General features: G+C 40.1%; 1 pseudogene; it reads right to left on the minus strand.

The window, feature by feature from the left end:
* Positions 1–1,850: 1,850 nt before the first annotated feature.
* On the minus strand, positions 1,851–2,692 carry LOC126080595 (olfactory receptor 10W1-like; annotated as a pseudogene).
* Between the last annotated feature and the right edge of the window lie 11,768 nt (positions 2,693–14,460).

Raw genomic sequence — 14,460 nt, forward strand, 5'->3', positions numbered from 1 at the left:
ATCCAGTTATGCCAGCACCATTTGTTAAAAAGACTATCTTTTCCCCAATTAACTGACACTGGGCCTTTGTCAAATATCAGCTGCTCATACATGGATGGATTTATATCTGAATTCTCAATTCTGTTCCATTGGTCTATGTGCCTGTTGTTGTACCAGTACCAGGCTGTTTTGACTACTGTGGCTGTATAATAGGTTCTGAAATCAGGTAGAGTGAGGCCTCCCACTTTCTTCTTCTTTTTCAGTAATGCTTTGCTTATCCGGGGCTTCTTTCCCTTCCATATGAAGTTGGTGATTTGTTTCTCCATCACATTAAAAAATGACATTGGAATTTGGATCGGAAGTGCATTGTATGTATAGATGGCTTTTGGTAGAATAGCCATTTTTACTATGTTAAGTCTTCCTATCCATGAGCAAGGTTTGTTTTTCCACTTATGTATGTCCTTTTTAATTTCTTGCAGTAGAGCTTTGTAGTTTTCTTTGTATACGTCTTTTACATCCTTGGTAAGATTTATTCCTAAGTATTTTATCTTCTTGGGGGCTACTGTGAATGGTATTGATTTGGTTATTTCCTCTTCGGTGTTCTTTTTGTTGATGTAGAGGAATCCAAGTGATTTTTGTATGTTTATGTAAACACAGTTTTATATCTTGCTTTTGGTACTCATGATTATAAATATTAACATTGGCCCTGAAGCCAGAATTCCTGAGTTCAAATCCTAGCTCCACCACAAGTTAGTTGCGTGACAGCATGCCAGTTACTTATACTCTCTGTGACTCTGTTTCATTTGTAGAAAATAGGGATAATAACAACCTTATTTCACTGGAGTTTTTGAAGATTAAGTGAATATATTTTATAATTTTGTAACATAAATTTTAAATAATTATGTTATGATTATATATAATATATATAAGAGTATATGCTGATATATATGTATGTATCTTACAATAATATAATCATTTAGCACAGTTCCTGGATAATAGTAAGCACTTAATGTTAGCTATCACTTATAATTATTATTTGGAAATGTCAATTAAAGGCTGCGCACTATTCCATCATACAAAAATACTTTATTATGAGGAAATTGGATTCTTAATGCATTTTCATTTTTAATATGATGTTATGATAAACAATCTTTGTTCTGGTTATTTTATGATTGCCCCTAACCCCCAATATACAGTTTCTGCTCTTCTGTGCCCTGTTCTGTGCCCCGCGAGGTTGACTTCTGTAGACTGAATTGTCCAGTCTCCTCTGACTTCTTGCTTTCGGTGGGGTTTGGCCAGTGGGAGACAGGGCAACAGATAGGAGGGTGGCAGTAGAAAGAAGCCAGGGTATTTACCGCCCTGCTCTCTCCTTGCCTGGATTATTTCTGTCATTAGGCTTTTATACAAAAACGACAGTTCCTATCAAGTGGCCTCTCTCCACAGCTCTAGCTCTCATTGATCTCTTACATGGTACTTTCTTTTTATCCTTCAGGTCAATGGGGATAATGGCTCCCAGTTTTTGCTTGTATGTACATTTCCATTCTTTGTTGGTTCCCCTACCCACACTTCTGTGGATAATCCTTTTATAACATTTTTTTCCCCAGTTGAAACCTTTTTAATGAGCCATCTCTTTCCAGCTGATACCTGGATACAATCTCATAATGCAGTTTTATATTAGTTTATTATGCTGATTTGCTTATGTATTTCTTTCCTAGAAGAGAAATACCTGAGTCAAATGGTAGAAACCTTTTTAAGATCCCTGGTACACATAGAAAAACATTATCCAGATAATTTATACCAGTTTTAACATCAGATGAAATCTTAGGTGCGTGGTCTGGAACCAAACCTCACCTGATAGGTTGTCCTGTACCCTAGCTATTCTTGCCCAGTGTGTAGACCAGTGAGAGGAGCTGATTCTTCTTGGGGGAGTAGCTGGAGCTGGGACCCAGGTACATGAAGGCACAATAGCCATACTGCAGCAGGACCACAGTGAAGTGGGAGGAGCAGGGGGAGAACTCTCGGCTGTGGCCAGCTGCTGAGTGGATCCTGAGCACAGCAGACACTATGAAGGCAGAGAAGGCAGCAATGAGAAACAGAGGCATAGCAATGGCTAGTGGGGCTGCCACCAGCACTGAGCACTCATGGAAGTGGCTGTTGGCACAAACGAGCCGCATCACTGGTGGCACATCACAAAAGAAGTGCTCAATACCCCGAGCCTGGCAGAATGGCAGAGAGAAGATGAAGGCCACCAGTTGTACAGACAGGAAGAAGACAATGACTACAGAAGCCACAAGCAAGCATATACAGAGAGTCAAAGTCATGATGAGAGGGCACTGTAAAGGGTAGCAGATGGCCACATACCGTTCATAGGCAATGACAGCTAAGAGGAAGCAATCAGTGCTTCCAAGTCCAATGACGAATGCCATCTGGGTGGTGCAGCCACTCACGGAAGAGTTATGGTCTTCTGTGTCTTTAGGGTGTTTGCCAGTATATGGGGCACAACTACAGGAGTGTAGCATATTTCTACCCCTGAGAGGCTGCCCAGGAAATAGTACACGGGTGTGTGTAGGCAGGCTTCTCTCTGGATGGCCAACACAATGAGGACATTTCCAGTGATGACCAATGCATAAACCAGGCTGATTCCAAGGAAGACTAGGATTCTCAGCTCAGGGTGGGAGGGGTAGGCCAGAAACACAAATCCCATCAATACTGAGTGGTTTCGTCAGGCCGTTGAGATAACAGCTTTTCTCTGTGGAGAGTTGCATCCATAGAAGAAAGAATCAAACTGACAGTATATTAGTTCACATTTTGAGCTGTGACTCTAATTCAGTCAGGGTTGAGTTGGACTCTAGAAGGAACAAGACTAGTTCTCTCTCCCCACTCCCCCTCTTTGAATCATCTCCATATAAATAGTTTCATCTCAGTTTGTAGCTGACACGAATTGTGCCAATTTAGATTGTAATTTTTTGAGGAAAAGGGCAGAGGAAGTAGGTGAAATTCAGAAAGAGTGAAATGAAAATTAAATTCTCTCAGTGTATATTCAAGAAAGTCTCAAGGAATTTTGGGAAGAAGAGGTCAAGATTGTGAGAGCAGAAAGCTAACCATCCATTTATGCATGTATTTGCTTACACTCAGTGCCTCCTTGAGGTATTGAATTTAGGAATACATGAATGTAATCACCTAAATTTTATGATACAGTGCCAAAGATATGCAACAATGATTATAGTAAAAGGCAGATGGAGTCATAGGAAAGGTAGAAATAAAAAAATTAAATTTCAGAGAAGGGATGCATTTTCAATTTTGGGAATCGAACAAGATTTATGGGGGAGAAATCATGAGGTAATAAGGACATCTAAGTAAAAGAAACTTTGTTAGAAAATGCAATCAAATAATGGAGAGAATGAGTATGTGGGAAGCATGATAAAAGTGATTCAACCTGAATGAAGTGCAAGCTATTCAAATGGAGCAATGGGAAGAGGAGGCTGTAATGAGATCACAGAAGGTTAAACACCAGGTGAAGAACGGTAGGTTCTACCTTTTAGGTGAGAGTGGCAGTGTTGGATGACACCATCAGAGTTGTGCTTAAGTAAGATCTGTGACGGGGTTTGGGGACAAAATTATTAACACCTACTAGGATGAGGAAATGAGGAACAAAACAAACAAAACAAAACAAAAGGCTGTCAAAGACCTGAGCTTGACAGTGCTGGGGGGAAGCCCCTGAAATCAAAGCCCTGCTTACTCCTGGTTTCTCTAGCAATATCCAATCAAGAAAGGTGTAGCACATGAAGGAAACAGGATGTTTTATCATAGGGCTCCTGCTGGCTTGTAGCGATAAGGGAAAATGTGTGATCATAGGCTATTAGAGATCTAAGGACCCTTCCTGTGAGTTTGGAGGGTGAATTTGAAAGGCCAAACCAGTTCCTGTTTCCACATTTCTTTCCCTGCTAAATTGCTGAAGAGAAATCTGGGAGGAGGCACCTAGGTTCCATCTACATCTTGTGATAAATAGGCATAACTTGCAAAGGCAGTGCCTTCTTTGAAAATGGAAAATTTTCATTCCTAAACCCCATGTGTATGTTCTTAATTGGGACTGGAAGATGGGAGAAGATTGTTTCCAAGGCAAGGACCTCAGGTTCCTTTCCTCTTCAGGTTATCCCAAACATCCAAGTATACAATCAACTTTTTTTTCCTAGATCAACTCATATTCAATAGGGTATCGAAGAGGTAGCATGAGACTTTATTTCACCTTTTCCAATTTTGATATTTGCTATTATTCACTATTAGCTGTTAAGAGATTTCTCAGTCCAAAAACACTACTTTCAGTAAAACTATTCACATAAATATACCCCACCTCACAGCACAGGAAGAATTGTGCTTAAGTACTGTAAAAATATTAAGAATATCTAATGCATGAATGGCTCTTTGCTGTTTTTCTCAACAGCTAACAAATGCAAGCCTTTATAAAAAATAACTTGGCATCCAATAACTGAACTTCACTGTGGAAAACTCTTATCTCTCCAGGATATAGCAATTTAGACGTCTACAACAAACAGCCTTCTCCCTGTATTATGATGGAGGGCTCTGAAATCTGTGTCATACTGTTGACTTCTGAAAATTTTATTATAGTCAATCACATCCATATCATCTTAATGAGGCTCTGTAGGGTCTATAATAAAATATCTCCATCACAGTGATCATAGGTCATGAATTCTGAGAGTTGGAGGGGCCACAGGAATTGCCTAGTTCAGTCCTCCTTTGAAGTTTGAATCTCAATACAGTGTCTGAATATCAAGCCACTCAATGAATGTTTGTTTTCAGTGTATGGACACTGTCAATGCCTAAGGAATATTTCTAACTCCTAACCTGTTTGCTCCATTGTTGGATGAATCAATTCTCTAAAAATGCTTTCTTGTAATTGGCTAAAACCTGCCTCTACGTAACTTCTATATATTCATTCTGTTTTACCCTATGGGGTGATTTTTACATGAAACACTTCAGATACAGAAATGCAGACCAAAGTTTTATTCCTGATTTCTTTAACCATTTTCTCATGAAATGGTTTTGATGCTTCTCACTATTTTGATTCCTAAAATGCTCTTGTTTTACATATCTTCTTTGAAAGTGTGCTGCCCAGAGCAGATCACAGGAATGATCAGCATTAGAAAGATATGTGCACCACCCATCTGATAATAACCTAAATTGGACAGCCTATTTCTTTAATCTAATAAAAATGAGGTTAGTCTATTGGTTAGTGTTTGATTTTTTTTTGGTGATCTCCTCAGACTTTACTGATGTTTAGCTCCCCATATACTAAAACTCATAATCATTTTTCTCATATGCGGTGAAGCAGAGTAATACCCATCATTTCTTTAACATCGTTTCATTGCTTTAGTCAGTTGAGATTGAGATTTTAATCTTTAATATGCCACTCAACATCTTAACTATTCTTCCTGAAGTCACATTTATTTTTTATACATTAAGTGCCAAGTGTTGAAAACACAAAGATGTCACTTTGAGGACTAAGGTGCGTCTGACCCAGGCCATGATATTTTCTTTTTTTTTAATTTTTATTGTGCTTTAAGTGAAAGTTTACAAATCAAGTCAGTCTCTCACACAAAAACCCATACACACCTTGCTACATACTCCCAATTGCTCTCCCCTCAATGAGACAACCCGCTCCCTCCTTCCACTGTCTCTTTTTGTGTCCATTTTGCCTTCTTCTAACCCCCTTTACCCTCTCATCTCCCCTCCAGGGAGGAGGTTCTGACATAGCCTCAAGTGTCCACCTGATCCAAGAAGCTCAATCCTCACCAGCGTTCCTCTCCAAGTCATTGTCCAGTCCAATCCCTGTCCGAAGAGTTGGCTTTGGGAATGGTTCCTGTCCTGGGCCAACAGAAGGTCTGGGGGCCATGACCAGCGGGGTCCTTCTAGTCTCAGTCAGACCATTAAGTCTGGTCTTTTTACGAGAATTTGGGGTCTGTATCCCGCTGCTCTCCTGCTCCCTCAGGGGTTCTCTGTTGCATTCCCTTTCAGGGCAGTCATTGGATGTATCCAGGCACCACCTAGGTCTTCTGGTCTCAGGCTGATGTAGTCGATATTTTCCATTGCCAAACATGCGTGCAAAAACTGGACAATGAATAAGGAAAACTGAAGAAGAATTAATGCCTTTGAATTATGGTGTTGGCAAAAAATATTGACTATACCATGGACTGCCAGAAGAATGAACAAGTCTGTCTTGGAAGAAGTACAGCCAGGGTGCTCTTTGGAAGTGAGGGTGGTGAGACTTCCTCTCACTTATTTTGGACATATTATCAGGAGGGAACAGTTCCTGGAGAAGGACATCATGCTTGGTAAGGTAGATGGTCAGTGAAAAAGAGGAAGATCCTCCATGAAATGGATTGAGACAGTGGCTGCAACAATGGGCTCCAACAGCAATGATTGTGAGGACGATGCAGGATGGGGCAGTGTTTCTGTTGTGCATAGGGTCTCTGTGAGTCGGAACCGACTTAACAGTGCCTAACAACCTAATGAATTTGTGATGTATGTACACTACGTACTATGTAGAATATTACGTTGCATAGTAAATGTTACTTCTTCTTTCCTTTTTTTGAATCTATGAAACAGGTGATATTAATAGTATCTGCCTCATAGCAGAGAATTAAATGACATATTATTTGAGGAAAGCACTTTTATCAATTCAAGCCCTATATAAAATTATATATTATTCCTTCCTTTCAATATTTCTTTGACTGAGATTAGTTATTACCATTTCACTTAGAAGAGTTGGGATTCCAAGTGGATTCAGAGAAAACACTGTAAGGCATGGGCTTATCTAGTTCTGAAATCCTGGAGCCTTGACTTGTAAAGCCATTACTCACTTTTCCAGACCAGTGTTAGCAGGTTTCTGGAGTGTTGTCAATCCAGGAGGTAGAAAAAGACTTTCTCTTACCTCCAACATGAAAAGAGAGAGGAACACTGACCCAGTCTCATCAGTTATATTCATAAAAGGCAAGATCTATCAGGTGATGGGTAGAGAAGGGAGGACAATGAGCCTGGAGAGACTACCCAGTGCGACCTTTATATAACATTCCAAAACAAACACCTTGGAAGAAGTAAATTGCATTTACCATCTTGCCTCATAAGTTCCATCTCCCAGAAGAAAGTTAGCTAGGTGGTTCCTGATCTCCTCCCGTGTTACCAGATAATTAGTCCAAGTTAAAATGGTCTCTTCACTTGGGATCCCCTACCCCGTGTAAAGTATGGAGTATGCTTATCAAAGTAACAACTAGTATTAAACCCTTTAGCAACAGTGCTCAGAGCTCAAAATAATTTCCTGAAAAATCGAAGTTCCTCAGTCAAGGTCATTTGAGTTTCCTATTTCAGAGTTTACTCTTATCAGATTTGTTATAGCTGAATTCATCCTAAATCTCAAATTGTTATCACCCTGGAGAACTGAGACCATATTTGATTTTATTTTAAGCATGTAGTAGGATTATTTTTTGTAATCATTACCAGTATTTATTTGCAGATTTTTTTCATCACCATGATTAAAAACTCAGCACCCATTAAGCAATAACCCCATTTCATTCCCCCACTAGCTCCTCTAATGTACTCTCTGTCTCTATGCATTTGCCTATTCTGGATAATTCATCTAAGTGGGATCCTACAATATTTGTCTTTTGGTATCTGGATTATTTCACTTAGCTTAATGTTTTCAAGGTCCATCGATTTCATAGCATGTATCAGAACAAGAAAACCCTATGGAACAGTTTTACCTTGTAACACCAGGGGCTCCATGAATTGGAATCAACTCAGTGGCAATGTTTGGTTTTTGGGATTTTTTAAAATAACCCTCATAAACAAAAGCTTTTAGAGGTCCTCAGTACTTTTTAAGATTTTAAATGGATTTTGAGACCAAAAGTTTGAAAACCACCATCACCTTCTCAGAGCCTTTCTAATTAAAATCAAATCCTCCTACGGAGCACTGGAACGTCATTATAGTATTTCCTAATCCTGGGGTGGAATTGTAAAGAGGTAGTTTATTAGTTGCCTAAGGCTGCCTTAACAAAGTATCACACATTGGGTGGCTTATAAGAATATAAATTCATTTTCTCACAGAACTGGAGGTTAGTAGTCCAAATTCAGAATGTTGACAGGGTGAACAGAAGGCTCTAGCAGAAGATCCTTTCTTGTCTCTACTGGCTTCTGGTAGCCCCAGGTGTTCCTTGTGTTGCAGTTACAGCATAACTCCATTATTATATGGTCATCTTTCCTCTGTGGGTCTCTGTGTGTCTTCTCTTCTTTAAGAATACCACTATGATTGGACTAAGAGCCATCTTGGACATCCTATGAGCTCATGTTAACTAATAACACCTTCAAAGACCTATTTCCAAACAAGGTCATATTCACAGGTACTGGGGATAAGGATTTCAACACATCTTTTAGGGTACTCAATTCAATCTATAACAGTAAAGAAGATGGCAAGAAACAGAACTTGAAACCTTCATGGGAATGGATGCCTTGGCAAGATGGAAGAAATTAAATGGAAATGGGAAAGAGATTTTATTCTTCTTTGAAAGAGAACTCTTCTACTGCCCAAGATGGAGAATTTAACCATGATTTTAACATCATGGATGCTTTTAAGAAACTGCTGAAATGTATGGACTCTCTTTCTTCAAATGCACATAAACACGATATTTTAGGTATAGTTTCAGGGGAGTATATGCCCTCAATTTGAGACTTTCTGAAATAGTGGAAGGTACCTTGGTTTTAGGGGCTATCAAATTGCTTCATTTTTTGGACAAGCAACTTAAACACTGTGAGACCTTATTTTCTTAACTGTAAAATACAGGTAATAACTTTACTGTTCAGGGCTATTGTGGGATCAAATAAGTTAGGGGTAGGTAAGTTCCCTGGGCAACCAGACTGAAAAGATGGTGGTGTAAATACCAATACTTTGAATTTAATTAATTTACTTCTATTTTGAGTTTACTTAATTTAATTTCTGATTTTCATAAGGCAAATATCTTTCTTCAGGTTTCCTAAGTCTTCTTTCAGCCCTATTTTCAAGGGAGACAGCCATGTTTTTGCTCACATACAATGGTGATTATAGAATCTCCTTGATGAGTCTATTATGAGGATTAAATAAGACACTTGATGGTGAGTATTGTTTTAGTTATTGAACACTTATCCTGTACCTATAATGAAAAAGTTTCTGAGTTGGGCAGAGGGTATAGATGAATAAGACATAAGTTTATAGCCTTAGATTTGTTCATACTCTAGAGCAGAGATTGGCAAGCTATAATGTTCATCACCGGATTTGGTACACAACATTTTATTAGAACACAGCCATGCCTTTTCATTTACCTATCACCTACGGCTGCCTTCCAGTTACAAGAGTTGAATGGTTGTGACAGAGACAGTATGGCTTGTAAAGCCTAAAATATTCAGTATTTGGCTCTTTGTAGAAAAAGTTAGCTAACACCCACTCTGGAGAGAGAGGAGGTCTAGTATCAAATGGATCAAGTACCAGTCTCTCAGGCTTTTCTTGGGTGGTACAAACAGTTAAGCACTTGTCTACTAAGGGAAAGGTTGACTTCAAATCCACTCAAAAGCACCTGGAAGAAAGGCACTGTGGTCCGCTTCTGAAAGGTCAGGAGCGTCTAGTTGTACTCTGAAACACATGGGATCACCTTGAGTCTGAGTTGACTGCATGGTGACTGTTTTTATTTCCCAACCCCATGGCAACTTTTTTTGTTCTATTTGGTTGTATCAGTCTGTCACTAAATGTCATTGAGACTTTGAGACTAAAACGTAGCTTCTGTTGCCTCTGGTATTAATTAAAACCCGTTGCCGTTGAATCGATTCCAACCCACAGAGACTCTATAGAACAGAGTAGAACTGTCCCATAGGGTTTCCAAGGATTGGCTTGTGGATTCGAACTGCTGACCTTTTGGGTAGCAGCTGTATCACTTAACCACTGTGCCACCAGGGCTCCCTGGTGTTAATTAGGGAGCTCAAATAAATGATCTCTCACTTCATGTCCAACTCAAGTTCCGGGATCTGGGATCTGTGGATATCAACTTGGGTGAGATCTCTTTGCACTTATTGTGTATGTGGCTCAAAAGCATTTCATAAAGATGATAGAAATTTCCTCACCAAAATGACTTGAACGGTGGATATGTGAAGACTGAGCTGCCTCCTGTTGCCATTTTTCTCCTGTGTCCCACTACAGGCACTGCCAGTGCAATTTTGAGAGGTTTTAAAAAACAAATAAAAACAAACAAACAAAAAAGAAAACATTGTCATCAAGTTTCTGGAAAGAGCAAATTAGAATTATCTGGGGGAAAAAATACTTATGTGGTCCTTCTGATACGATCTGATTTTTATTTCATTTAACACTCAGGCAACATTTATCAACCATGTTGTGTACCAGGTACTGGGCGATGTGCAGAACAAATGCCAAGGAGGTTCAGCATGCCTCCTGCCCCAAAGATCACCTCTCAGCCATAAATAATGTGCTCTGAGAGAGCAAAGGGTAAAGAAATCAATTCTGACTCAAGGTGACATTTGAAAGCCAGAGCTTGAGGAATGAGGGAAATCATCCTGCTTTCAATACTTTTTCAGAGAAGGCAATCCATTCCTGATTTTCAGTACATTAGTTTGTCTTGCTTCATAATAGTTTATATTGCTAATGGTTTCCTATTGTGTAGCTCCTGTAAAGCCTGTAGGATTGATTTTGTTGTTTTGGAAACTGTTATTGCCCAGTTGACTCCAACTCATGGTGACCCCGTGTGTTACAGAGTAGAACTGCTCCATAGGGCTTTCTTGGCTAAAATCTTTATGGAAGCAGATTGCCAGAGTCTGTGGTGCCACTGGGTGGGCTCGAACAGCCAACCTTTAGGTTAGCTGTTGTAAGCAAGCCGTTTGTGCCACCTAGGGACTCTTTTGGAAACTACCGTACCCATTGCCATCAAGAGATTTCAACTCATAGTGACCCTATAGGATAGGTTAGAACTGACCCATAGTCTTTACAGAGGAGCCCTGGTAGCACAGTGGTGAAAGTGCTTAGAGAAAGATCTGGCAGATGCTTGTAAAGATTCACAGCCTTGGAAATCCTATGGGGCAGTCCTATTCTGTCCTATAGGATCACTGTGAGTCAAAATTGATTCCACAACGAGTTTTTTTTTTTTTTTTTTAAATCTTTGCAGCAGCAGATCTCCAGGTTTTTTCTCCTATAGAGCAGCTGGTGGGTGGGTTCGAACCACCTACCTTTTGGTTTACAGCAGAATACTTAACCACTGCACCACCAGGGCTCCTGACATGGTTAATACTGTATATAAGTTAGTAAATTCTCATAATTTTAACATTATGTACAGTCTAATTCAAAATTCCAAACTGGCTCAAAACCTACATGCGGATATGTCTCCTTCCACATCTTCACCGACTCGTATTCAACAGCCCAGTCGTTTTTAAAATTTTAACTACTTTTTATTCTTAGAATATTCTTAATAAAATTCCACTTTATAGGCCCAAAGGCCTTGATGCTCACCATATATTACTATTTTTTTTCCTTTCTCAGGAAAAATGAGTAAATAAATTATGACTATTTTCCTTAATTCCTGGGTGGTGCAGATGCTTTGCTTTCTATTACTAACCTAAATGTTGGCAGTTCAAATCCAGCCACCGGCACAATGGAAAAAAGTCTTGGCTATCTAATTCCATAAGATTACATCCAAGAAAACTGTGTAACAGGTGGAGTCACCATGAGTCGGAGTTTACTCGACAGAAACAAGATTTTTTTTTTAATTTTGCTTTAGAAAATCACATCAAAATCAGTATGCACTTTTCTCAGAATATTATTTGTGACAAATCTAATGCTTGCAAAAGTCCAATGAGCAATCTGACCAGAGAACAGCTTATTAAACTGTGCCCCAAATGAGATAATGAAGTTATGACTGGAAGTCATTGTGGCCCATTATATCTGGTCCAGCTGTGTTTATAATTATGTAGCAAAATACTTTCCCTTTTAAAAGTCCACACCCAGTTAATGGAAAAACCCTTTGTTCTGTGTCCCCCAGGTCTGCATGGACACATGAAAAGTAATCCTCACAGTTAGAAGGCATCAGTCAATGAGGTAATACCTGTAAATTATAAAATATTGCTCAACTGGAAAATAAAAATGTTAAAGAAAACTTATCTGATCTCCAAGTCCCTTGATGTTTATAAATATCTGTTTCACTGCTTAATTTCAACAAATCAAATATAAACCTAGCTTGGCTTTGAGGCAAGTTCTTAGCTCAGTAGCTTAAAAAATAAAAATTGAGAGGTGGAGCCAAGACGGTGGAATAGACAGATGCTTCTGACAAGCCCTTTTTACAACAAAGACCTGAAAAAACAAGTGAAATGAGTATATTCGTGACAAGCTGGGAGCCCTGAGCATCAAAGGCAAGCTTAGACAACGAAATGAGGGGCAGGGGGAGGAAAAGACCGTTCAGATGTGGAGAGGAGTTACCAGAACTGAATGGCTGGGAGCCCTCAGGCACCATTCCCCGAGCGGCGGTGGAGGCGGCAGTGGCAGCGGTGGGCTGGTCCTAGCCTTCGGCCACAGTTTCCTCAGTGAGAAGCAGCCAGCCACACAGCCTACTCACACCTCCAGAACCTGAGGAGAACGGCGCTCTCGGCAAAAGCTAAGTACTTGCGTATATTTTACCCCCCCCCCCACCCCCAAGCCGGCTTCAGCGGCTGAATCCCTAGGCCTGAGATAGACCTTGGTGAGCACCTGGAGCCATTTTCCCGGCCTTGGGGAGGGGAAAAAAATTCCAACTGGAAGGAAAAGATAATTTGCTAGCTCCATTAACTGGGGGAGCTCAGGACAGAAGCAGCTCCTGTCCAGGCATATACCGTCCGTGGACCTTGAGTACTTTTCCCCTCTGCTTGGACCTGTGTGGGCCTATTTCGGGAGAATAGGCCCTTATTGGCAAATTCCAACCATTTCAGCAGTGTGGTAGCGAGGTGGGTGATTGATGTTTGCCATTGCTTTGCCTATTAAACAAGGCCCTCACCTACCCACAACAGGGACCTAAGAACTGGTGGCTCCACTTGGGTCACCCAGCCACCTGCGAAAGGGACCCAGGGATAACTGGTACCTCCTAGTCCTTACGACAAAATCTTTGGGTGCCTGTGGTTCCTCTGTGGAGCCCACCCACCAGCACGCTCTAGCGAACAGAGATGCATTTTCCTCAGAGACACTTGGGGGTCGGTTCTCAGCCCCTTGCCTTGTTCAGAGCGTGACCCCTGCTGCAATCAGATACAGGTACATACGCCAATCACGCCTGCCCCTCTAAGACTGTAGGACAGAGCCTGTACCACACACTTGATGATCAGCTACCTGGAAGCCTGAGCTGAATTCATACAAGAAAACTGAATGGACTCCTAGACTGATATATCTGATAACAGCTTTAGCCAGCTGGGGACAGGACATCAGAGCTCCAAAGGTGGAAATAATCAAGCTAGCTCACTCAAGCAATCCATAGGGGTATACCAAAACAAAACAAAGCAAGCAGCTACGACACAGTAAGCAAGCATAAACTAATACAATAACTTATAGATGGCTCGGAGACAACAGTCAATATTAAGTCACATAAACAGGCCATGATCACCTCAACAGGCTCTCAAAACAAAGAATCCAGGGATGTTTTAGATGAAAGTGCATTCCTGGAATTATCGGATGCAGAATACAAAAGTTTAATATACAGAACCCTTCAAGACATCAGGAAGGAAACGAGGCAATACACAGAACAAGCCAAGGAACACACAGATAAAGCAACTGAAGAAATCAGAAAGATTATTCAGGAACATAATGAAGAGTTTAATAAGCTGGAAAAATCCATAGACAGACAGCAATCAGAAATTCAGAAGATTAACAATAAAATTACAGAATTAGATAACTCAATAGAATGTCAGAGGAGCAGAACTGACCAAGTAGAAGCTAGAATTTCTGAACTCAAAGATAAATCACCTGGCACTAATATATTTGAAGAAAAATCAGATAAAAAAATTAAACAAATGAAGAAACCTTAAGAATCATGTGGGACTCTATCAAGAGAAATAACCTACGAGTGATTGGAGTACCAGAACAGGGAGGGATAACAGAAAATACAGAGAAAATTGTTGAGGATTTATTGTCAGAAAACTTCCCTGATATTGTGCAAGATGAGAAGATATCCATCCAAGATGCTCATCGAACTCCACATAAGGTAGATCTTAAAAGAAAGTCACCAAGACACATTATAATCAAGCTTGCCAAAACCAAAGATGAAGAGTCAATTATAAGAGCAGTGAGGGATAAAAGAAAAGGCAGAGCCAATAAGAATAAGCTCAACTACTTGACAGAAACCATGCAGGCAAGAAGGCAATGGGATGACATATCTAAAAAATTGAAGGAAAAAAATTGCCTGCCAAGAATCATATATCCATCAA

This window comes from Elephas maximus, chromosome 7 (genome assembly GCF_024166365.1).
Source record: "Elephas maximus indicus isolate mEleMax1 chromosome 7, mEleMax1 primary haplotype, whole genome shotgun sequence".
Taxonomy (NCBI): domain Eukaryota; kingdom Metazoa; phylum Chordata; class Mammalia; order Proboscidea; family Elephantidae; genus Elephas; species Elephas maximus.